Source organism: Calidris pugnax, unplaced genomic scaffold, assembly GCF_001431845.1.
Source record: "Calidris pugnax isolate Ruff unplaced genomic scaffold, ASM143184v1 scaffold44, whole genome shotgun sequence".
Taxonomy (NCBI): Eukaryota; Metazoa; Chordata; class Aves; order Charadriiformes; family Scolopacidae; genus Calidris; species Calidris pugnax.
This window is the reverse complement of record NW_015094506.1, coordinates 20,160,108-20,187,353: the sequence shown is the minus strand read 5'-3', so window position 1 is coordinate 20,187,353 and position 27,246 is coordinate 20,160,108. Positions and strand designations below refer to the sequence as shown.

Below are 27,246 nucleotides of genomic sequence, written 5' to 3'. Positions count from 1 at the left end.
GGATATTGAATACAGATAGCTAAACAATTTCAGTTCTTTTAGCAGTTTATATGTGCCCTTCAATCTCTTGGAAAAGGCAAAGGGCAGGGGAGGCTGGGTTTTTGCAATAAAATGTTTTATACAGTGAATTTGGCTTGGTTGTATAAAATGTTAATGTTGGAGTAAATCATCAGTTTGGCAAGTAAAGTTAGCAAAAGGCCTTCTGCCTGACCATTTACCGTTTTGTGTTTCTTCTCTTCAATAGGTTTCTTTTCCTTATTGCTACTTACAATAAACACTCTGGGCCAAATTTTCTACCCTGTTACAGCATGCGACCACATTGGCATTATTTTGGTAACGCTGGTGTAACCAAGGCAGAAGAATTTGCTCTTCAGATTTATAGGCTGCCTTTCATCTGAGGATATCAAAGAAAAGTCTGACCAAAATCAAGTTCCAAGATCAAAACACTCCCAAACTTTGGAAAAGTACAGAGCCAGCCTTTGCAGCCAGATCCGTTTCTGATCCATATTTAAGCATTTCTGCCTTGAACCAAGAGGTACAAATTAGTTACAACATTCTCTGCACAGAACAGGAACCTGAAGGAACATTGAGAATTACTAAAACCTGTGGTTTGTTTAAAAATCGGTTTCTCATTTAGAGACATAATTGTGGTTCTAGAGGGCATAAGCCTAAACCAGTTCTGAGTATTTTACTTTCTGCATGGTGCAAACCCAATTGCATCAATAGTTTTGCCTGCAAGATAAAAAAAAAAAAAACTGTCTAAGAGCAGAAATAATTAAACAAAATAAACTTTTATCATGATACGCATTATTTTATGTCATTTAATCACAACAGCAGAAAACCATTTCAGTTTCTTAAGCCAATCAAACAACTCAGTCAATGCGATATATTCCCTGCAGTATGCAGAATCTGAAAACTAAAAAATACATTATTTAAAAAGAACCTGCAGTAGGGGTCATCTGTATCGAGGACAAGCAGCTTCCACTAGAAGAGTTTCTTTAAAGCGTGCCCTTGCCTGCGTCTGGACCCTGGCTCTGCCAGATGCAGAACTCACCTGGGTAGATGGTGGGGCTGCTGCCACCTTCTTCCTCCCCACAGAGGAAGCTAGGGGAGGTCAGTGAAGCTTCTTATGACTTTGTTTATGACCAGACACTAAAACCACAATTTTTCAAGCTACTTAGTAATAGTATTTATTTTATTAAAAGAAAATTGTAAAGATGAACATAAGATAGGGAATGACTTGGTGGAAGTAAATCTTGAACTGAATGAATTTACTTTATTTTTTCTCATTGATTTTTAAATGTGTGGGGAGAGGGAGAAAAAATTATTAAACAGAAAATACATAGCTGGGAAATGGAAATACTCCAGCCTTGGCGTGGGACATCACCCACTCTCCACACAGAACTCAGCTACAGGGCAGATGTAGATGACAGCAAAACATTTCTAAATGCTCTAAGTCTGCTTATGTTGTCCTAAAATATGACCAGAATGCTAAGAGAGCAGAGTCAGACTCTGTTTCATGGACCTCCCACTGAGTTCGTTCTTCATGCACTACACAATAAGAAAAGTTTTGCATGTAAGGCTAAAATTAACTCTTCTCTTTTTTCTTCCCTCAAAATGAAGACAAGAGGCAGCGTACATGATGCTGCTGTGGGCCTGGGAATCCAACTCCCTCAGCTGCTGTCAAGACCACTGGCCAGACTGTGAGGAGCAATGCGACTATCAACAGGATCTTCTCTGCCACCAGAGTTGCAAGCTTCCAGAAAAAGGATTGCCAGGCACAGGATTTCTATCTGCCTAGATCACCCCTGAGAGCTGCTGAAAAGCTGCGTCAGAGCTGCCTTCTCTGGCACAAGGTTTTATGGAAGTCCGTCTGAGGAACCGTCTTGACAGAATGACCTCCACATATAAGTGAATTTTAATTTTGGGTTAGAGGTGAATGGATGGTAAACAGTGTAAATATCAGACATGCTCCTCTAAAAATGAGTGAATAAAAACAGGTCACCTATCTATCTGCAGTCTTCTCTACACCTCAAGTATCTTTTCCCTTACCACTTCGATTTTACAGGCTGAAATTATCCATTGAATATTAACCAACAGGCAACATCTACTTCTTTATTTTCTGTGGGCAATAGTTTTATAAAATTAATCTGAGCTGTAAGCTCTTACACCCCAAATTAACTACTTTCACATTTTCTAGTGTTTAGCATCTTGAGAGCAACTAAAAATACTCATGGGGAGATTCCAACTGATTACAAGAGGAAAATTTTTTACACTGAGAGCAATCAGCCATTGGAATAATCTTCCAAGGGAAGTGGTGGATTCCCCAACATTGGACACTTTTAAGATTCAGCTGGACAAGGTGCTGGGCCCTCTTGCCTATATCATGCTTTTTTCCAAGAAAGGTTGGACCAGATGATCCTTGAGGTCCCTTCCAGCCTGGGATTCTATGAAAAAAGTCAATAATCATTGTTTAGTGCCTTAATGCTCTTGACAGACTAACTGTACATTCTCTGTTTTGAAAGGAGGGAGAGATTTATAAGAAGCTTTAGAAGTAAGAATAGTATTTGCAAGTTATTGAATGTAACACTTTTTCCATTTTAATATATACATGTAATTTTGAATAGTAGTAATATAATTGTTACTTTAAGTTTCCCCTGAGAAAATACAGAACTATTGTATTCACCTTTTAGAACATTTCTTCTAACAAAAGAAACATGTGTACACAGCTTCTAGGTCAACATTCTTCAGAAGAAAGTCCCTGTGTATTTTTGTAACAACTGCCCTTTCTTTCCATTTCACTCCCGCTACAAATCTCAGATTAGCATGTGCTAAGAAGTGCAGATTTTGTAGTGTTTGAGATTAGATTTGCAAAATCTAACATGCACAGAAACACATATGTTACAATCTACTTACACCTTACTTCACAAAAGCAATTATAAGACCTTAAGAAAATCATAATGAAGAAACCAAAAACTCCCAAACCCTTTGTTTGGAGTATCTGAGTCCTAACAGTAAGGAAATAAGAAAAAAGCTACATTTCAGACCTCTACAGACCAGCATGAACGTGTAAGTTTTGTTTATTCAAAAGTGAAGACGAGACAACACATTCTGTAGGATAGAGTCTGAAGAAGCCTAAACGAGTCATCTAAAGTCATCTTTTCCTCAGGGGCTCTATGCAAAAGCCCACTTGAACACAGGCACTACCATTCTCTAAAGCCTTTGTGCTGTATCTAGGAAGGATGAAGGCATTTGAAGTAGGACTGAAGTTGGTACTGAGACCAAAATTGGGATGCAAATAAGACTCATCAGCTGTTGCCTAACCTTGAAGTTGCTTAAATTTACCATGTGTGTGTATATACATATATATATTTGATTCAGTGCTTTCTCTGCCATTGCCAGCCTAGATACGGTCAGGATCCAGAAAACACATATTCCATTAGTTTAAAATCTCTGAGTAACAACATTCAGAGTGACATTTAACACATATTCATGGAACTGCAGTTCCTAGATGCAGTAGTTGAGAACCATCAAGTTTATATTTTTTAATACCCAGAGGTGGGACCATCCCTTTTTACAGAAGATCTTACAGCATTTACCCAGGAAGTCAGGAATGCAAATTCAAAAGCTTAAGGACATATTTTGAGAGGACTCAAATTCTACCTCTGGAGCTGCTGGCCAATATGGAGGCTACCATGCAGAAAAGATCAGTTATGATACAGCAATTTACAGCAGAGAATATATTTCTGAATGGTAGCAATACAGACTACTTGTTAACCAGATGGGATATTCTGGGTTCTGGTGTTTGCTCCTGTGGCTTGAATAGTGACAAAAATCCAGAATCATCACTGTGAGGACTATGTCCTAAATAGGAGGTACAGAAACAGGTTTCTTCTTGGCCTTTCTGGATCAATGGATTTTGAATGCTTTTCTGGATGGTGCCACATCTTCAACAGTATAGGCAGGGTGTAATTTAAAGGCATCTTTTGGGAAGTAAGAAATGAGTGTTTCCTGCCCTTGGTTATATGGGACTCCTGAATATCAGCAAGTGCCCCTGCTGCATCATGTCACATCCCAATGTGAACAACATGCAGGTCTGCACAATCACAACCCTGGCACCCTGGGAGAATGAAATTGAAGTACACAGCCTGAACTTGAAGCCTCAGTGTGTTATGGCCAAGTCAAGATAAAGCCAATGTGATCTTCCAGAGACCAACACTGCAATGCTCACTTGTCTGCATCCAGATTTGCTCCTCAAGTCAATGGCAATGATCCCAGCCCTTCCACGTCCTCAAACTGTTAGTCCTCAAGCTGTCAGTCTATTAAGAGAAGTAGATGGCTGTCACACTATCAGCAAACATGTAATCAAAGTAACACGCTGAATTTTGAAGATTTCCCATGAAAAGGATTCTAGACTAGGCATCCAAAGTTAGAAGGGGACACTTTCTGAAGCTGTAAGTCAGGTTCTCCCCTCAGCAGAGAACCGAGATTCCCAATGCGTCCTTCTGGCCCTCTGTAAGAAGTTGCCTGTACGGGTGTCTTCAAGATAGATGTTTTTGGTTCATCCTCTCTCCCCACGCTCAACACAACTAACACCAGCACTCAGCACAGGATGTGGGATCCGGCCTAGGGGCATGGTGCCCAATTTTTAGACTGCTTTTGGTATGGCTAGTCCTTGGGCTCTGTACTGGACGAATTGCCCAACTCTTATGAAAGTACAAGTGTTTTGTAACTTTCTGTGTTCAAAGACACCCTTTCAATAACAGTCTGGGAATAACTTCTATGCTCTCCTTTTCTAGGCTCAACCTGGTAGTGCCTACAATAGTCTGTGAGGGTTCTTGTACAACAAGCACTGCAAACTGGTATTTCAGGTCAGTTAGTCAGGAACCTATCTAATACTTAAACTAAGGGAACCATGTCCTTACAGAGTGTTTAACTGAAATCTATTTAAAAATTTAAGTTAAATCAATGCAACTTGCTTCTGCAGGCAAAGCTCAGGGCATGCTGCCCTGCATTTATTCTGCATATGCAGACTCCTCCAAAGGGAGCACAGGGCATAAGTTCCCAGGTTTGAGAACAGTCCATTCCATAAAATCCTGAATTAACTTGCAAAAAGGCCAGCCTGTGTTGGTTAATGCCATTATAGCTATGGGTTTAGTACACACTGTTCCCTCTAATAGTCTCATAGCTCCACATTCTTACTCCACTCAAGCAATGTGAATGCTCACTTTTGGTACAACATTCATATTTCACCTGTCATGCAAAATTCCTCACGACATTACTAGCAGACCCACCAGGAGTTCTAAAGACATTACAGCTCTAAAAAAGGCGGCTTGGTTTATTACTCTGTCCCTAGCAAAATCTTTCCGCTTAAAGCCAGTACAAGCCAGACAGCACAAGCAAAGTTGACTATCTTTATTTCTTATAGCTTCTAAAAATCAAGAGTAGGGTTGCTAAAAGAGGAGGGAAGTGAACTAAGGTTAAATACACCAAAGGTTGCCTGTCCTCTTCTATGTGTCACCAGTTATCAATGCTTGCATAAACTGAAACCCAAATTTTAAGAAAGTTGAATATTTAGAAATAAAAAATCTGGCCACTTTTTAAGTGAAACTTAACTCATGTTTCATGTGTGGAATTAGGAGTCTTTCAGAAAACCTCTTGTCTGGCCTGGGATGATTCTGAGGTATTTTTGTTGGGCCCCAAACTCTATAAACTAGCCACTACTACCAGCTTCCTTCTGTGAGAGGCTCTGTTTCAAACTACAGCAAAACTCAAAGGTTAAGTCCAAAATAAACAGTTCCTGTAAAAGTAAATTGATAAATAGCTCCTCTGTAATCACATAATTAGTGGTACAATGTGTTAACCGCTTTTGTGAAAGCAATTTAAATGCTCACTATTCACATTGTCAAAAATATCATTGACCCAGTTGCTTAAAAACAATTGATGAAACAAATGTTGGTCCTTACTCTGGTTATTAATGCTGGGGCAGATCTTGCTGTGTGCAGACAGCAACAGACCCTTCGTGATATGTATCCACATGTATGTATGTATCCCGGTATGTATCCACACTGTGGTTCTTTTATTCTTTCCTAAGAAAATTTGGAGGTTGGAGCAGGGTGGCAAGGATCCACCATCTGACCTACTCACTTACCCCCGGTCACTGAATCCAGTAGCCAAACTTCCTACATAATGAGCATCCGTAGCTGTTAGGAAAGATTGTACTTCAATGAATTAAAACCATTTGATATCTAAAACTTTAGTAATACAATCATACTTCATAGGGCATGAAATGCCCACAGTCAAGTGATTCGGTCCCTAAAGGCTTTCACATCAGTGTACACCTGAAAAAATTATAGGGACAGACTCTTACATTTGCAAACCAAGTAAAACAAAAGGGACTTTAAGGAAATTTTCCACCCCTCATTGGGAAAAAGATCAAGATGATTAGATCTGAGTACGATTAGGTCTATATTAATGTTGGAATTTGGTCAACAGAAGCAAATACCCTCATGTTACCTTTATCCAACATCATCACCAGGACTGCAAAATTTCTGCAGTCTGCAAAATGTTTTATCTTATAAAAGGTCTAGTCCTTATGTGTGAAAAGAGTTTTACGCTTGACTGCTGTTGAGCTGGTAATTATAGAATAAAACTTCTCAATATGTACAACGTTCCTTGGGATATGGACTAACTTCGGTGGGCAACTCTCCTAAAGAGGCCGAGCTGCCTTTAATAAAAATTAAAGTGCTAACTCTTGCACTTGTGAAAGGTGTGCCTGCAAAAAATGGAGCTATGGGTTCAGAAGGGTCTGTCTGCAACTGATACTCTTAGGCACGCTCCAAATCCACTGATAATAGGAGCTGCTGATGCCAATACTGCTCAGTATTTCACTACTGATGTATGTCCAAAGGAAAAAGTATGTTAGTAGGAATCCTTACACCAGTGTTTCTGAGAGCAAGCAGTAAAAAACCCATGTTATAAGGATAAACTAGAACATATATATATATGCTAAGGTGTTTGACCTTAAAAGCTTGTGGAAAAGCAGTAAGTGTGATTGATTTCATTTTGAAAGTGGGCTCAGCTTTTAAGAGACTGAGAAGTGCTGTTACAGGAAGACGTAATGATTTTACAATAACAGCAGATACACAAATAGCAACAAACCATTGCACACAAAATGCCTGACTTGCTAGTAAACAGCTGTGCAGCCCATGCCCATCATTCTAAATTTTCAATTTTCAATTCCTTGCCTCCTGGGCTTAAAAGAAGATTCTTTACTAATAAACTAATACATCTGTCTTCATATATTATCTTCCACTCAACTGTCATTTACCAATAGTTTGACTCAGATGAGCTGCTCCCAAGCTTTTATATCAGCACACCTAGTTTCAGGACCACAACCCCATTTGTGACCTCCCCATGAGTGCTGCAGCTCCCCTTTTTGGGAAACTCTGACCTTGATTGTAGGACTCAAAGGAGAATGGACAGAAATGCCACCACCTTCAGAAATAAATGTATAGTCAATGTACCTTTCACTGTGAGTTCTCAGTACAAATACAACGTTCTCACACTCAGTCACATACACGGTTACACAAATACCTCAGGCAAGCTATAAACTAATGAAGATATTTTTCCGACACTGGTAAAGAAAAAGGAAAAAAGAGAAGCTTATATTGTTACAGATATTTCTATTTTTAAATACTCCAAAAGAACTTTGATACTTCAGTAACAGGCCAGTTCCTAGATGGACTGTGCAAACAATTGCGCAAAGAATCACATCCAGGGTAACAGCGTCAGGGTTTGATGTCTACATAAAGCAGTGCTCTGGCACACGCAGCTCCTATGATAGACTTGGAAGCAGAGAAACCAATTTTCAAGGAAATAGCAAGCCAAAGCTTTTAAAAAATGGACATAGTGTTGAAGCCAGTCATTCAGTCCCCACTAGTTCAAATATTCCTCCATACTGACAGGGCTTGGAACCCAAGTTGTACTGAAGAATGCTATTTAACATCAGTGATGAAAATCATGAAAATTAAGACTGGAGCTGTAGAAGCAAATGGAAAAAAGTGATGTAAGATCAGGGTTGCCATGTGTTGTTTGTTGTGGAAGATACCTAAAGAGTGACTTTGTCTATGAAATGGACAACATACTTTTACCACAAAGACAGAATAGAATAAAATAGCTCTAGATCAATCACTAAGAAGGAACCACTAAGAAGGCCAAAATTTGGATTCTAAGAATTCAACCCTTAGATGAGTTCCATTCTACAATTATTCTTGTTCAAAACAACTCCTTTTCTGCAAGTCCATACTATTAAAAAGAACAATCACTTCAAAAGACCGTCACCTGATTGCTGGGTGTTAGCTCCCCTCATGGATCGTACAGTGCAAACACAGTAATTTCTGCCCAACCTAGAGAAATGCAGCTTAGCACAGACCGGGCAACCAATGCTAAAGGCAAAACCAACACACTGTTACATCAAGCAGGTAATACTTCTGCTTGTTGGCTCTCCACTCCTTTGCTCACTTTGAGTGTATACCTCCTTTTAGCAAAATAGAATCAGAATCTATTCCATGGTCATATTTCTGTACTTTTAACAGAAGCTGAAGTTAAATCCTTCCACGACACAGCTGTGTAGAGCAGAGTAGGAGAAAACTTCAGCGCGATGAGGGAGGAATGGGGGGAAGGGGAGGCAATAGACTTTCATTGCGTTGTTCTGGACATGCAGGAAGAAAGACAAGATGCAAGGGATGTGGTTTATTTTGGCTGCAGCTTTATTAACTCAACTCCTCTGGGAACTACCATCAATAACTTGTACAGTACAGGTCGTCATTCTTTCCATAATCATTCCCACCTGCTGGAGAGCTGCAGTCGGCCTCCTTTCTCCCATCACTCCTCCCCTCCTCCCCCTCCACACCTCCACAGCTGGTCACCAGCTCGCTATTGACCACCATATCCCCTAAAAAAAGGGTAAAGGGGCTGGAAGGGGCAGTTGTCTCCTCACTGTTACAGGCTTCAGCAATTCCTACTCCCCCTCTGTTTCTTACCTTTCTCTAAGTCCTCCTCCAGTTCCAGTTTATCAGACATTCAGATCTTCATGGAACAAATACCTGCATTGCACATCTGCCCTATGGAGGAGACAGCAATTAGCTCAGCTGACTTTCTCCGTCCCTCTGCCCTGTTTCCCAGAGTTAACAGTTCACATTTGCTGCTAAGCATAAACCCAATATCAAACTCTGTGTATAGAAACTCAGCAAAGTGCCTCAAACAGAAATAAATGTCGTTTATCTAGAATGCTGATTGTTGTGACATTTAAGATTGCTGTTACAGTGTTTACTCAGATCAATATTTGAAAATACCATCTTAAATAGCAAAGGAAGTTGTTTTTTACACTGGTCAGAGAAAGTGACAAGCAGAGAGCAATCTGATTTCCAGTTTTAAGTATGCATCAGGTGATCTGTTGGCCTCACCTTCTCAACTTTGTCCTTTAGCTCTAAGAATGGGCAGCAAAGAGAGAGGAAGAAGGGATTGGAATGAGAGGGACAGCGTGTTTCATAGGAGCCAAGACTGTATGGAGGCGGGGATGTGCCCATTGACTGCACACACAATCAGTCCCTTGGGTTGCTCACACACGAAGTTGATATGTGTGTCTCTGTGTAGACCTGCTCCCCACCTTCCCTGACAGGAAGATGTGTGAAAATCATGTGTGGAGGGACGAAAAGATGAATGAATGCAGCAAGAATTACACTCCTGCTAAAAGTCTATCCTTTAAGAAAATAACAAATACACAATCCAAACGAAAAAAGCATGCAAAGAAAAGGTTTTCTGATATAATGTCAGCTATTTATCAAGCAAAAGGCACAAAAGTGTCTACGGAAAAATCCATCTGGTATTCCAATGGTATGACCACTGCATCTTAAAAAGCAATCAGTCTATTTTTATACTTGTGTTCCTCTAAGATATTTTTTTATTTGTTTTGGCAATGTATCTACATTTTCTGTGAATTATCAGTGAACGTAGGAAAGGCTTTCTAGGATCTTCAGTGCAACAAATGTGTTTGGAAATACTTATATTTCCTAAGCTATTAAAATGCAGTTGTATGCAGTAGCTATGCTATCACTGCCATGTCATTTTAGATAGTTATCTCCCTTCTACAAACAACAGCTAATGCAGACTCACTGACCCTTCCCCGTTCTGAACTGATTCTCTTTTCTCCTCTTTTATTGCTTCAGTAACCAAATTTAGACTGTTAAAAGCTGTACCAGTTGAAGATGGGATGTGAGACCAGAAATGGGTCTGTTCCCATTGACTTCAGCGAAAATGGGTCATCGATATGCATGACACTGGCTCCGGGAACACAAAACTAGGAGGACTCTGCATTTCTGTTTTGGTATTTATTTATTTTTTTCATACCCAATTAATAAGTCAAGTCAACTGCATAAAGGAAAAATGCATATATAAAAATGGAACACATTTTCATCTGGCTTTTATATTTTCTGAATGAATTCCCTTGAAAATGAAGTATATAATTGAAACAGAAATTATATATTTATTGCTCATAAAAATCTATCATGCGCAAGATGTTGAATGTTGAACTACTTAAGAGAAATTTACTCTTTTGCATTTTTCACAAGAAGTTCCATTATAGGAACTGATGGATCTTTTCTGGAATCAGGGACATTTGTCTCCATTCCCAAATGCAGTAGAATGGAAATATGGTATTCTATCATTTTGCTGCACTTGGTCCAGGTCCATTCATTTTTTTTCCTAATGTTTTGGAAACATACAGACATGAAAACCAATGTCTGCCTGGCCCAGCAGGAGACAGTAAAATACTTCACAAACACCAGATGGGATTTTAACAATGTTTGTAAAATATAAAATGCTCAAAGCGTTCTCTGCAAACCTAAAACTGAACATGTTTCATCTCATTATAAGCCTTTTTTTCACCTAGTGAATTCCTCTACATTTTCTCTTAGAAGACTGACACTAACAAACCTCTGATGTTTAAAAGGACACCCAAAAATCAACCTAATATTCACACATATGATAAAATACTTGTGTGATGTCACCAGTATAAATCCTATGTAATCATTATAATGTGACTCAATGCTGGGAAGAAAACCATAATGATATTTTTCGTTTCAGTCTTCTATTAAATGACCAAAGCATTTGTGAGTCTTAAGATATTGTATTATGTTTATGTTTCTAACCATCAGATAACACTTTAAAAGTAAAAAAGCAGACTGCCTATCCATCATCACATTGAAAGAAATAATAATGAGTCCCTACTCCTCCAGGATTACGAATGCTGCTGAATGGAAAATTTTAAGAAATCTACTTTTGCCACAAGGTACAAAATGATTTAAACTGAGATTGTTTGGGAGACATGAGCCAGCTTCACTGAATTTCTTATTAAAAAATAAAGGGAAACATTTCAAAAGTATTGACAAGAGCTACTGTGATTATTTTCTAACTGATTTTCTGTTTGATCATTTTTTCCTCTCAAAGATTTAATCTCAAATTTAAAGCAGAAATAGCTGAAATAATACACCTTAAAAATTGATTATGTATTTAGAAAAAAAAAAATTATGTCAAAGCAATAAGTTAAGTTCACAACCATTCTGAAATTTCAACATATTGCCCTGACAAGGGATAGGCAGAATCATCAAAATCTTGAAAGTTTTTCCAGGAAGGAAAATAATTTTGAACTATATGAAACAATGAAGTTAATTTACATGCAATATAATATAATTATCTAGAAGGAAACTGTCTATATACAACCAGGCTTGTAGCCTGCTTGTTCTCTTAAATCCAAACAGTATTTGAATTAACTCAATATTTTAAAGTATATGGTACAGGAATATTCTTATTTTCCTTACTAAAAATTCCTGCTTATAGGGTACCTGCACTTTCCCAGGTGAACAAAGGATATACAACTCTCATATAATGTTATAATTTTCTGCCTCCATCAGACAAAGCAGTCATTCCAAGGCTAGATCTGTAGTCAGCATCAATAGGCATAAGTGCCTGCTTTCCTCATCCAGAAGCCATGGTCTCCCTGACTTGGTAAGCTGCAAAGCCAAACTTCATGGTTTCCTTCTGACAGCAGTCTCCTGTGTTCCCAGCAGCACAGTGACCCAGGTTTAACAAAAGGACTCTTCTCATCGAGCACTGCAGTTGGAGCTGCAGCACTATGAGAAGTGACAGCCAGTGACTCCAGAGAACCTGGAGTTCCTTCTCACTTCATAGAATCATAGAATGGGTTGGGTTGGAAGATCATCTTAAAGATCATCTAGTTCCACCTTCCCTGCCACGGGCAAGGACACCTCCCACTAGACCAGGTTGCTCAAAGCCCCATCCAGCCTGGCCTTAAACACTTCCAGGGATGGGGTATCTACAGCTTCTCTGGGCAGCCTCACCACCCTCACAATAAATAATTTTGTCCTAATATCTGATGTAAATTTCCGCTCTTTCGGTTTAAAACCATTACCCCTCATCCTATTGCTCCACTCCCTGATAAAGAGTCCCTCCCCATCTCTCCTGTAGGCCCCCTTCAGGTGCTGGAAGGCTGCTCTAAGGTCTCCCCGGAGCCTTGTCTTCTCCAGGCTGAACAATCCCAACTCCCTCAGCCTGCCCTCGTAGCAGAGGTGCCCCAGCCCTATGATAGTCTTTGTGGCCCTCCTCCAGACCCATTCCAAGAGGCCCATGTCACTCCAGTGCCAAGGACTCCAAAGCTGGACACAGTACTCCAGGTGGGGTACCTCCCAGCTAAATGCTGTGATGCAAATGGTTCATTGGCACTGGCATTGCCTTAGAGTGCAAATTTGAGGCTAGCTTTGGATGGGGGAGGCATTGCAAACTCCTGCAACCCAGCAGAACTCAGGTGGGAGAAGAGGGCCGTCTTATCCACCTTGGGGGCACTTCTGCATGGGCCCGGGGACAGCCACAGGGGCAATCAGGGTCACACTGAAGGAATTTTAGGCAGCACCAGATGTAAGTAATGGTGGAAAATAGCTTTTTTGGCTGCTTCTCCAGGAATTAGGTACCTCATTTCAATGCAGTTTCAGCAATCTTCAACTTCAGCTTAGGGAGCTAAGTGCTGGTAATGCAAAATAGCTTAGTTTAGAAAGATTTAATTCCAGAAATGCCTATTGCCATCTGAAGGTACTTAGTAGAGTGCGGCAGGCTAGATATTTTTGCATCAGGTTTACCAGATTCTCTCAGTTGCGATTTATATTTATCATTTAACTTTAAAGAGGCGTCAAAGGAATTGTGGCCCCCTAGAATATGCCCCTTTTAGTTGTGACTCTTGGATGACTTTATGCACAAAAGTGCAGGGTGTCGATTGAAGTAAAGCCACAAATGAGTTATGCATGGTCATCTTTAAATCAGAAGAGTGTTATGTGCCTTTAAGTTTCCCTATCCGTTTGCATTGTAGGCCAGATTTTCATAAGGTGAAGCCTGATAGTCATATATTTTATGAGCCTAACTCTTGCACCAGCAAGTGCCGCAATTGCATCCTCAAACATAGCTTTATTTCGAGAAAACAGACAGATACTGGGTGACTGAGGGACCAGTTGAATTCAGTGTGAAACTTTCCACCAACTTCAGTGGGATTTATGTTAACAGCAAAATCATATTTTAATTAAGAAATGGAAGATTTCTGTTTCTGATTGCATAGAACAAACGGTGAAAGGATGGAGTCGGGTCTGTCATGACCTCTGGCTTGCCTTGTGAAAATCCCACACTGAAGGTCATCCAAGGAAACATTATTGCAGGAGAGCCAGTGATGGTGTAATCTTTTTGTTATGTTTTTTGTAAAGTTGCTTGGTCTATTAATTCAGTAGCAGATATTACTATTGCTACTGAAATGTTATGAATTATTAATTGATGATTTTTATTCTCTTGTCCTGTGGTGTATTATTGCACTTCCTGAGGGTTTTATGTGAAGTGCAGTTTGTGCTTTTTGGTTAAATGTTTTTAAAACAGTAACATTGTCAGGATAAAGAAAAGCGAAAATAAATTCTACTCATGAAAATTTTATTTTGGTTAAGTAATGTATATGCATCACCTACACATTTGGCTGCATCCATTTACAGACAAAATCTGCCTTCATAGAAATTTATGTGCAGAAACAAGGGACAAACTTTAAAAGCTGGAACGCTTCAGCAGAGATCTTTTTACAAGGGTCCTAAAATTTGCATTACTCAGTTCCACGTGTGGCACCCCCTTGAAACCTACAGCAATTTTGAGTGTACAGTCACAGAAGAATTGAGTCCTATATATTCCTTAGTGAGAAAGATACAGTCAGTGTCCTGAAGGAATTCACAGAATAAAACCTATCATCTCACTATGCAGTTGTGTGCTAAAATACTCCGTGGTAAAACCGCGGTCTTTCAAGATTTTTGTTTCCCAGTGATCTCATAGGTTTTGTATCAATTCTATTCAGTTTATAAGTTAAAATATGCTTGTGCTTCCTTTCATAAATGCCAACCCTCCACACTAGGCCTGAAATGTAGAAGTCAAGATAGGCTTTCTCAACTTTATACTCATAAACCTCACCAGTAAAAGATGTTCCGCAGCTGGAGCTCCATTAGAAATGTTATCACGCAAGACTGACAATAAACCAAATCAGTCTCACTAAATTTGTTGGCTCTCCAGAAAGACGAAAGCAGCTAAAACATACCAGCAAGGGCTAGGCTACCTTTGGAAGAGCTGTAAGCTCTTCTGTCTGCTCCAGCTCCTGTCTGCCTGCTGCTCACACACGGCTGAAGGACAGACAGACAGACTGCAGGCTGCTTATCAAGGCCTGTCTGGTGGTGCAGGTGCCCCATGTGGGCCTGCACTGGCTTGCTTTCTGCTTGATTTTATCCTTCAGGGCTCCTTACTTACTCAAGCACCTTCATGAACCCTAAGGAGCCCATAACTATAGACCATGAGCCCTGCGGCCCTCTGGGTTACACGAGCACTACTGTGTAGGGAGGACACTCATCCCTAGAGCCAGCACAGTAAGCTGCCAGAGCTCAGCACACAGCGCAAGAAAACAATAGGAGGAAAAATGTGTCATTTTTAGTGGGCACTTTATTCACACTTTTAGTGGGAAGTTTTACTTTATTCACAGTAATTGTCCTCAGAGCTGCCCACATGGTGAGGAGTAGTCTCTGAATTTCAGTGGGAAATGGGAAGCTGTATCTCCCTTTGCCTCCTTTGAAAACGCCTATCTGCATGTTAGTTTTGATGCTGCAAGAAAAAGATCAGATTGAGAGGATTTTTTTTCTGATTTCTTCAAATAATCAAATAACTGCCAATTATTTGTGTTAGTGTGTGTATGTGTCCAGATGCAGCTTTTCAAGTAACATATCTTACCCAAGCTCCACATTATGGCTCCATCCATGTCTAGTGCCCTCAACTGCACTAGGTTCTAAGTCCTGTCTTCCCTTTCTCATCCAAGAGAGAGTCTATAAGGCTGAATTATATTGCTTTTAATGGACCCAAATGCTAACTGCCCTTTCTGCATTTCAAAATTTACATCTGGAAACAATAATAAAGCCACTTTGCCTATAAGTAACTTTATCCATGCTACTTACAACTTAAAGAACATTTTCTTTGTATTTCTATTTAAATAATATGACGAAGAGATCTCTCAGACACCGGCTGATTCTCCTTGTCTTGGCTAAAGGCTGCAGTGCACCCTTTCAACCTCCAAATGTGACCTTTCTGTCTCTTCTGAAAAAAAAAAAAAGCTTCCCTTTGAAGTTTCTGAGGCAAGCCAGTGGTGTTGGTTCACCCGCCTGCTTCCATAAAAGCTATTATTCAAAAATTGGAACACCTACTTGATGACTGTAAAGGCACAAGCTACAGGCTGGGATTCAGCACATTTCAGCAAACATTCTCCCATGTTATTATTACAGCAGACAAACATAATGTGCAGAAGAAATTCTTTTAAAAGAATTCACGCTTGTAAAGCTGATACACCTAATACAAAATGAAGTTGGAAAAAAAATATGGATTTCATAGACTATACACTGTATTTTAATGAACAGTGCATGCTTCTCCCAGGATTTTTTAGGCAGCATATGGAAGACTTCTCTTGCATTTTGTGATAGGATCAAATAGGATAAAACTCAGAACTGAGAGCAGAGTAATCTTATTGATAGTTTTACATCACTTCTTTAAAATCCAAGCATTCATATCAACATATCAACAGCATTATCTGTTCTCCAGCATATTGAAAATGTGCTAGAAAATACAAAGCATGTATAAATCCATATCCATCCATGGTCTAAAGAACTGAGAAAATCACACTGGACCCTGGAGTGAGGGAAGAGAAGGAAGTATTCACAAAGGCTAAGTTTATCCTTCAAAGACCAGACTTGTTCTGCTACTTTCATTGTTGATAGAAGGAGAAAAGCTGTACTGGGGGAAAAAAATCAAGAATGCCTAGTTTATGGCTTCTGCTCTGAACCATCTTCTAAAGAAGCCTCTCTCTGTTGTGAATACTGTATGTTTTCCTGCTTTCCTCTGGCACTGTAAACTTCTTCTCCATATAACCTACATACTGCTGTTCAGTACTTTGGGGAAGGATGGAGAGTTCACATTCATCCACTCTCTCTCCCATGCAGCGACTGGCTGTGCCAGGCAGCTCTGTTCTAACAGTTGGCCACAACACAGAGCAGTTAAAAACATTCTCTTACTTTACTATAGCCTGTGCAGCCTTCCCTCATTGTACAGGCATTTCAGAGACTGTCACCTGAGCCCTCACTCTAAGAGATGTGCCCAGGATTCCTTTTGAAATGAGCTGTATGTAGTTTTTCACAGCTTTACTAATAGCTATTAGTTGGTACAGGGGACACACAGCCATTTTCCTTAATGCCTGAGGAGCTTCCTGATCTGCACTTGTGTTACACCTCTCCTCTTGCAAAGGCCTGCTGGTATGCAAAGAGGGAAACTTCAGAAAGTGGATCCAGGCCCCTCTCTTTACACATGCAGAATGCCATTTTCTACCATGGAATATAACAGGCCTTTCAGGATGAACATGAAGTTAAAGGCTACGTTATACAAACTCGTTTTCCTAAGTTTAACCTTTCTCTCACATTTAGGACAGAAACGTAGAACAAAGTATGCTGAAAGGAACTTACAGAGGTTATCTGTTTCAACTTCCAGATCAAGGACCAACTTCAGATCAAGCTGCTCAAGACTTTATCCAGTTGAGATCTGAAAAGAAATCAAAAGATATTGAAATAAATTATGGCCCTGAATCTGTGAACAGCTAAAAAGAAGAAAGAGATGGATTATTAGTCTTCTGCTGAGTTTTACAAAGGAGTTGGGATTGGTTAGAAATACATCCTCACTTCTCCACTCCCCCCATCTCTTTCAGTACCTGATATCACAGAAAGTAAAATCTTGTTTCTGCCTGGTATTTTCTCTTCCGGTCTGTCTGATGCTCTTTCACCATAAAACTATTATTACTTCAGAGCGTCTGGACATCTCAACCGAAAGTTTTATGTTACTGTTTATTCAAAAGGCTAGACTAAACCTATTTTATTAGATGGCTTGATTATATTTCTGCCTCAGAGAACTTTTAAAACTGTTTAAAATAAGCTGCAACTGCTGTCTTTTCAATTGTACTGTCAAGAGCGCCTGCTGACTCTCCTGGAGAAGGGCTCAGAGCAAGGCCGGCGGCCAGCAGAGGGAGCCCATGCTTTTAGCTTGGTCTTGGCTCACTGAAATCTTGAGCGATCCAAAAAAGGCAACATTAAGTGTAGGGCTTCGGCACAGATAAACTCAAGCCTTGCTAACAGATGGTAGACAAGTTACTTTTTAATTCAAGCAGGAGTATCTCTCTCTTGGGTGTGCGTGCTTTTGGCAAAACAATAAATAAAATCCACACCTTGCAGTAATAAGCAGTAAAAAAATTATTTGATGTGAATACACAAATGCATGGGAATCCATTCAACTTCTTCACAGATCAACTTGTAGATACAGTTGGAATCTTTTAATTAACCCTCGGCCTCATATGCCTTTTTGTCTGTCACTACTTTTTCAAAAGTTAACATCATCTACTGCTGCATCTTCAGTTCAACCACTGCTTTAGACTCCAGCCTTACAAACAAATACACTGACTTTGTCCATGCAGAGTCCCAAAGAAGTTATGCCATGTGCAAGAAACACATTTATAGCATATAACTGTGACTTTTCCAAAGAGTAGTTGGTTGTTTTAACATATTACTGAAATCTAATTGTTTAGGGTATTTTTTTCAAATAGCTCTGTCATAATTTATGTTAATTACTATTTGTGTGAAAGTGTTAATAAAAGGTACCATATTTTTCATCTGTTATGGGTATGTTTTTACAGAAATTCCTCTGAACAGTTGCAACTCACCCGAACGCAAACCTAAACTTTTTAGGTTTTACTCTGGCAAGGTACTGAGATAGAAATGGGAAGAATCACCTCGCACATTAAATGCAATGGAACTACCACAAAGGCCTCTATATTTGGACAGACCGCAGTAAATAATAAGCTTTATTTGAGAAACATCTATGTACCTGATAATACATTTTCTATGTATCTATCAACCCACAACGACAGTAAGAGCTGAAATAATTTAGTGGCACCAGACTACTGTGAACTTCTGCACTTCAAAATAATTTAATAATAAAATTAACTTAATAATGAATTTAATGCTGATGTGTCTCAGATACATATTCTCAAGAAATATAAAGTAAGAGTTCTTACTCCATGGAAAAAGGTTCTCTTAAAAAATGCAGAGGGAAAAACTTTGCTGATACAATACTGGACAACTGTAAAACTGGAGGAAATTCTAAACATTAAAGCTCCGAAGTAAAATATACCATAAATAATCTTCTTTGATCACCACATTAAATCTGAATTTAGGATTTCAAATAGCTTACCTAGTGTAACTTTTCAAACTGTTTTTAAGTTGTTCTCAATTTGTTATTAAATTGTTCAAAGTTAGGACAGCAAAACCTACCAGTGTCTCAAAATTAGCAATTACATCTTGAAAATGTAAATAAATAGAAATACCCTATTCTGAAGATTTCTGAGCACAAATGAACATTACTAAAGAGTAGCATCTGATTTGACTCAAATTCACCTGTGAAGAATATGCCCTTGGCCTAAAAAGAGTTGAATACAATGTTAATGTCTATATACATAAACATAATAATGCATAATCTGACAATTTATCCTAAAACTCTGACACTTTATGGAAGGGGCAGATTTTGCTCCCTGTTACAAATGGGTCAAGCAGCAAGTTGTTGAGAGGACAGAAGTTGGAAGTTAAATAACAGGACAGCTGAATTCTACATGGCCACCCAGGAGCAGCACAGCATCCCTTATGAAGCCTTCTCTCCCCAAACCTTTTCAATTGTGTTGAGTTCCCATGCTCAAAGAAATACTCCCTAAAATCATCAGCCAATCAAGCCTGACACTTGTAATTTTTTTCCATAATAACATTTTCTAAAATTCTGCATTAATCATTATTATTCTTAATATTAAGTGCACTAAGTGTGTATTTGTTCTATAGATTAAATGTGTTCCCTGAAAAGGAAAACCTATAATGGAAATTAAAGTGAAAAAGTACAAATACATCACTTTTGACTTCATGCTTTTGAAATCCATTCCAAGCAATCAAACTTAAAAGTAATTATTTTTCAATACAATGCATTGCTTTCTCCTTTTGTCATTTTCTTTCTCTTTGTATATTTTAAATTCCATCTGTTTTTACCATAGTCCATACAAATATTTCAGAGAAAAATTAAACTTGACCAAATGCTGCTTCTGACAGATTCCAAGTGGCATTAGACCAAAATGATTAGTACTGATTTACTTTCAATCTTCTGTTTCACCTGTCTCAGGGGCTTATATATTGAGCCAAATGTAGACCAAAAAAATGTACATAAACAGAATATACTAAGCCTGGGCTTTTCATATTAGTCCTTGTTTGCCAAAGTTTCCTCTTTCCTGCACGTAACTTCTCAGGGCTCTGCTCTACTCTAGCAGCAACTCTAATGATAATCAATGCAAGGGTGCTTTTGCATAGCAACCTTGATTTAGCTATCCACAAATATATAAAATAATTAATATAGGTGCTTTGAACCACCTTCTGGAGGAGTCTATTACTCTTAATCAGCTTCAGAGAGATGCTGGGAGATTAAATTTGGGTGGTATGAACACTCTCTCCTCATCTCCTACCGTCTCTGTTAATTACTAAAGAAAAGTAGCCAAACCCTCAGAGGCCTGTGCTATTAACAGAAATAAATATATTGGCTTCTGTAAAACTGTACTGATTTTGTATTGCTGTGAATCTTGCTTTCTCAGCTACTACAACAAAATTAACTTTACTCTGGATTTACAGAGTTTAACAGATCTGAAATAGGTCTATAAACTATACATTTAAACTTCTTTCAGACACTCTTTTAAAAAGCAAGTCCTGCAGCAACCATGTGTTTTGAAATTTCAGTGCTAATGACAGCAATTGGAGGGATATTCAAACCATCCTGCATGGGCAACTGTATTAGCCTCGTTAAGAGGCTCTGAGGTTCCCTGTGTGATCCCAATGGCCAGTCTCTCAGCTTGTGGCCAGGGGAGAGCAAGCGCCTTGTGCAGGTACCTCTTTGTCTTCAACGATAATAGATGAAGCTAAATGATGCAACACCCTGCTCCCCGCTTTTGTAAAGAAGTCACAGGTCATGGGTCTATGCTTACACTCTCTTAAGGTGGGGTCTATAAATATAAAGACTCTTTCAAAGAAGTTGCTTGCCTCAAAGGCAAACACATCCCAAAATAAACGTGCCTGCCCTGAGGTCGGCTAACCAGCCTTGCCAACAAAGAGAGGAGCAACCCAATGCATGCTACAAACATGTTCATGTTATCTAAGGCCCTGATTCTGACATTCAGTCCAGAAATATATCTCTGTATCTTCCAAAAACATTTAAAGCAAATCCATAGCAATTCACAGACTATTAACATTATGAGGAGCAGTGTTTGTAGAAGAAAGGGCATAGAAACTTCAGAGCTGTGTGTTTCAACTGGTTGAGTTTCTTGCACGTACCAAGACTTCTTGTCTTTTTCTCCTGCAAGTTTTCTGTGGTCCACCTTCCCTCCTCTTCTTTGTAATAACCTCCTTTCCATTCCCCTGCTCTAAACTTCTAAACTCTAAACTTAGTTCTGAGTATCCCCATTGTCTTTTTTTCAAATACAAGGGCTCCTCCAACCCACTCTCCTATAACTATCTGTGCTGCAATCAATCTTCCTCCCTTTGTTCCATGCAACCCCTGCATAAGGCTCCTTCTATCTTCAGCAGCTCAGAAGTTTCAGGCACACAATCCCAATTTCCCTTCCTGCTGGTTGCTCTTTCCAAACTTTCAACCAGCTCCCTTCCTCCACCTATAGCAGGGGCTGTGCATCATCGCCAGCTTTACAGAAGAAATAGCATTTCTTCTACACCTTTGTAAGCATTCTACATTACCCATGTCACTGGCAGGCTCTGGTAGAAGCTTTCTGCATGTGTTGAAGGACATTTTGCTCCTTCCCTCCCTTAGTGTCATTTTGCATTACTGAAGGTGGGACTGCTTCAATTTCAAAGAGTAAGCAGAGGAGGGTAATGTATCCTGCCTGTTTATCACCGTGGTACAAAGTGAGGATGAAGCATGTGAGCCACAGAAACATGGACACTTCAACATCTGGTCTGATTAAGTATGTACTAAAAAGCTTTGTTGATTAATTTTGCACTGGGCAATAAGCAAACAGTTTTCAAAAACTTCTTAAAAATTAAGTCCTATAAGGTATTTCCTGTTTGATTTGTCCGAAGTCCTAGTCAAGAATAGGAAGAGCACTGCTATCGCAATGATAGAGATGTCTGAAATGGTTTAGTCTTACTCATTAATGAAAAATTCTTTACTTCCATCTCCACAATCTTTTTCTGTGCTCAGACCTCAGAAGCCAAATACACAGAGACAGAAATAAAAATACAGACCTCTCCCCCCTTCTAGAGAGGAATGTACAGGAAAATAAGGTATTACACCACATCTAAAGTCTTCCTGCAATTTGTCACAATTAGGTGCTTCTTTCTCAGATAGATTTCTTCCTTTTGCATGGCAGCTGATCCCAAAATGACTAAAACTATTACAACCACCACAAAAAAAGAAAAAGAAGAAAAACCAAAACATTATTGTGACCTCCTTCAAACAACTACAAAACAATGTAATCGCTCATTATACAGTATCATGCAAATACACTTCAAAAACCACAGGAGCCCCGGGGTGTTTGCCACACAGACACAGTGAGAGAAGGAAGGATGAAAAGAATTGGACAGAATTTCTGTATAAGCTGCTAAATTAAGAAATGACTCTATGCATGCACATGGTATGTATCAACTCCTGTCTTTTTACCCAGAGAAGAATGCAGATCACCACAGCATGTAGAGGACACAGAAATGCATCATGCATCTCCACACACACATATTCAAAGGCTTTATGTTTTACAAGTGTTAAGTTAAAAAAAGCCCTGCAACCCTCTGTGAACTGGAGTTAACTTGCTCACCGATGTGGAGGGGACTTTCCATGGGAGTGCTGAACTTGTGTTGCATTAAGTGAACAACATTTTGGAGACCTTCCTCAAAGTCCCACTGACAAGCACCACAGAATGCAGTACTTTCTGGACTTACTACTGTGCTATAATATACAGTAATGCATTTTTAAATGTTTAGCTCTGACACCATCTATTATATATAACAAGTAGCAATTGATTACTTTTGTGGGGTGAAAAAGTTAGAGTCCCAAGACTGCGCAATTCAGGAAATGGTTGAAGGGATTCATCCATCACAACGCATAGAATCATAGAATGGTTTGGGTTGGAAGGGACCTTAAAAGACCATCTTGTTCCAACTCCCCTGCCATGAGCAGGGACACCTCCCGCTAGACCAGGTTGCTCAAAGCCCCATCCAGCCTGGTCTTGAACACTTCCAAGGATGGGGCATCCATCACTTCTCTGGGCAACCTCTTCCAGTGCCTCACCACCTTCGCAGTAAAGAATTTCTTCCTAATATCTAATCTAAATCTCCCTTCCAAAATTCACATCCTTCTTTCAGTCTTTTCTGAGAAAGACTTGAGCCCACTTGCATTTGGGTTCAAACGTACTATGTGTTTTTCTGCAGATGTCAAAAGAGAACAAATCAGTTCAGAGACCTGTTGCAATGATTTACTGACTATCAGAAGGCGCAGTTAAGACTATAATATAAACACTTGACTAGAAGGCGGCTCCAGTTGGTGTGACCTGCCTGGCTGCTGCACTCCTGTGGCACAGTGGCACTGTGTCACAGTTCTTACAAAACTCTACTGTACCTGTTGATGATTCTCGAGGGCTACACGGGAGACAAGCTTTGAATGGGCAGTTACATATCGCTTGTGAAAAAAGACTGACGAGCTGGAAAGAAAGCTCATCTGTTTTCAACTACTAATTGTTCTGATAAAAGATATTACTCCTTATCTAATGCCTTACCATTCTTTATGTACCTTTAGACATAGCTTACATGTTCTCCTCTTGCTTCTTTTGGATTTATGTGAGACATAGAAGGATAGTAAAAGACCAGTAAATGCCAGAGTTAAAAAGCATCATTTAAAGTATTTTTTGAAGCACATAGTTCCTATGTTGGTGAAACATCCACTTAATGCTTTTGCAGCCTGGCTGCAATTCCCTAAATGATGTCACATCCACCCCAACTCAAAAGAATAGAAGGTTCTTTTCATATAGCTTATTTCCACATCTTCAGTCTAACACATGGATTTTATTTCCTAAACAGAGAATTACTGTAATGGTCAGCTTTCATTCCTTTCAAACAAACATTTAGTATATTTGCATCCTATGTATTTGTATTTTTTCCTTGTTTCTTTTCCCTTATGCCTACCTATTAAAATGTGCCTGGGTAATCCTGACTTTTCCACTAATGTTGCATGCTTCATTATCAGATATTTTGAGGCTAAAAATAATGTACGTGTCAGCATTTGCTTCAAAATTATATGGATAAGTCAATTTTCACTGTATGTATTGTAACAGTAATAATAATACTGTTTTCCTATTTTTGTCCCTTCTTCCCATCAGTGACTTGACTAATGAAGAATATTTCACACGAACCCAAGTAAATCCTACCTGTCAAATGTCCTACCATCACACTAACTACGGAACTGTTGAGGGAAGAATGCAGCTGGGTGGCAGTGTGCCAAATAAAAGAATCAATATAAAAAGATGACTTCTAAAGATGCATGGCACAGAATGCCTTAAATAGCATGAAAATGTGAACAAAACAAAGTTGATGTCACATAATCCATAATATTGTTGGGATTGATGGTCTGTAGCCGTGAGGTAAACTGGGCCAGGGTAATTAAAACTCCTGTATTTTTTCAGGTTCCAGGAGTAAGGTTCCAGAACCTGGAACCTGACTTAACCATTCTATATTTCAGGTACCAGCATTTATCACTATGTAAAACAGAAATAGTGCTATCTGCCTTGGTCTGAAGGTCATTGCACAGCTTAACAAAGTGATGTAAATACATGTCTTAGTTTCAGATCCTCAGTGAAACATGATGCAAATGAACATGACCATGTACTGATAGGTAAATACGGAACCAAATGAACACAGTACATAAATACTCCTCCTGTACCTATAAAAACCCTATACGGTGACAAATCATAAAAGATGTGCACCATTCTCCAGGGCTAGCCAAGAATAAAAGGAGAAATCAGGTGTCCTGCAAAGAGGAAAGGATCCTTCTGCACAGACCACTGGGCAGTTGCAGTACTGCTCTATAGTAGCAACAGCCTAAGGGCTAGGGGAGCTTCACACTTGCCTAATGAACCCTTTCAATGTAATGACATCAACACATCCAACGAAGAATTTCTTCATTGAAAAATAAATGGACAGAAAAATAAATCTCACCCTGCACAAGAGCTTTATTTGCTCACAGCCTAAATATACGGCTGTACTGCCTTCTAGGAACTTACCCTTCATCCATAGACAGAAAAGGAAAAACAAGCTACCTGCAACTGTAAACGTGTCCTTTGGTGCTGTGCTTTTTACTTTGGTGCTGTATTGGACTTGCCTTAATATTTAAGCACTAGCTGCTACCTTTGCTAGTGCAGGATCTGTTAACATTTCTGCTTTAAAATGCATTTTCACTGGGATGACTGATCGTTTCACGATTCAGCATAAATTTCAATTGCTAAATGCTGTAGCCACACTCTTTTTAAAAATCAATTAATCCAGCTGACAAAACAGAAAGAGTGACTATTTTGGATACCCGGCTTTCTTTTTAGTCCTATATTTTAAAATCAGATTTCACATAAAGTCTAAAATCTGTCATGCTGTAAGTAACGACCTAAAAGTTTCAAGTTAGGTATCTATCTGCTGTGCATTCTTGACATATGAACTAGTATGCTTTTTGTGTGCTGACAATACATAATGTATCGTTTTGTTTATTCGTACATAACATTCCATGAAGATATCTTTTATACTGATAAACCTTAGGCTGGAGGGTTGTCACATTATATATCACATTCAGAAGACAGAGGTTTTTTTGCCTGAGTATCAGGAAGACAGGAAGAGATTCAAGAGTGCACTCTGCTGACATCCCTAAGGGGGTTGTTTACTACCTTGATGAAAGCTGAAGACCACTGATGGCTGTACCATGGATGTCACTCCAAGTGACCAGGATGTTATGCTGAGATGTCAGAACCTGCAGGAAATCTTACAGTCCCAATAGCCTTTTGGAACAGTAACAGCACCTCCCAGAGACGTTACCAAACTGACAGATGTTTTTCCTTTTCTCTTTATGGAGAACCAGAGACCTATGAGAAACATGAAAAGGAAATAGCTGTACAGCCTAATTTAAATGTACAAAGGTAGGATTTATCCATATCCATTCCTATCAAATCCGTCTTTTCATCTTCAAGCTACTCTTATTTCAAAAAATCTTCAAGTAAAATTGACTAGAAGTACATTAAGTATTTCAAAGAAAGTCATTAGCTGTACAAATGTATTAATGCAAAATAAACAACACTCAAAGGAGGATTTTTACAGCTAAGACCTCACTACTAATTAATTTATGTCTATCTAACTTCAGATATCTTATGCAAGCTTATCAAATCCTCAACAGAAAATGAACAAACAGTATACACTTTGCTTTCTAGAACAAACAAAATAGGTGTGTAATTGCCTCAGGTTACATAAATACTACTTCACTACAGTTATGAAAAATATTTACGTATTTGTTAACTACAACTATTATACTGTCTTTTGGCAGGGCACGCTAAGGACTCTAATATCATGAGGTGCAGATGCCTAATAGAAATTATTTCACCCTAGAAGGTATTCACAATTTATCAAGCCTATGGCATGTAGCTATTCAGGACAGCATGAAACCTCTTAAAAACCATGAAATTTAATGATTAAAGTATTGCTGCTCTGCAGTGATATTAGACATGGATAACAGTCAGAGGGTATGGGGGGAACAGGTCTCATGGACAGGTAGCATCAAACATAATGACAACTCTGCTTCCTCAAGAGTTTTCTCCTCAACAACTTCTTCTGGACAATCTAACCTTTTTACCATTGTTTTTATTAGCTTAGGACAAGGTGATGCTCATGGAAAAGCTTTCCAGCAGCCCCATAGGCCTAGGTTTACAAAACATTCTGGCCTGTTTAACCAGCCAGGCAGCAGATTCCCTTTATTATTATTTTAAATAAAGCACTCAAACTCTGGTGCAAGGACCTTTGGCAGCTCAGATTACATCAAATGGATGGTCCAGAGGTGGGAATAGGGATTATAAACTGCCTAGAATATAAAAGCATGTGTTTTGCCGGACCTTTTCATTAGGCTTTCATTCCAGATTTAATTGTAGATTCAAAGGTAGAAAAAAAGCCCTTTTAACTAACACATACCCAGCAACCTGACCAACCGTTTAGTCACCAGTCCAAACAGGAACCGGGCCGGGGACTGGGCTGTTAAACTGGTGCCTGGCCTCAAGCCTGGAGTTTGTGGTCAACTTTGTTCGCACTGAAGATTTAGGGGTGGGGGGGAGGGAAATTTAAAAAAAAAAAGGTTTAAAAAATTTGCCACCCTCACCTTTCTCTCACCAATGGCTTTGGTAGACTCAGAAGGCAGAGAAGAGTAGCGCCCAGGCCGCTTTTCCTCACAACCTGAGGAGGGGAAACCTCCTTCCCGAGGCCG

General features: G+C 39.2%; 1 protein-coding gene across 1 annotated transcript in view; it reads right to left on the bottom strand.

Annotated features, from left to right (window-relative positions):
• TSPAN8 (tetraspanin 8) overlaps nucleotides 1-27,246 on the bottom strand; it is a 97,576-nt gene extending 70,330 nt beyond the window's left edge. Inside the window, exons 1-3 of the mRNA XM_014963270.1 lie at nucleotides 27,142-27,246; nucleotides 25,670-25,864; nucleotides 17,139-17,214 (exon numbers count right to left, since the gene is read on the bottom strand). The gene's annotated coding sequence lies outside the window, so the exon portion shown is untranslated. The remainder of the gene's footprint in view (nucleotides 1-17,138; nucleotides 17,215-25,669; nucleotides 25,865-27,141) is intronic.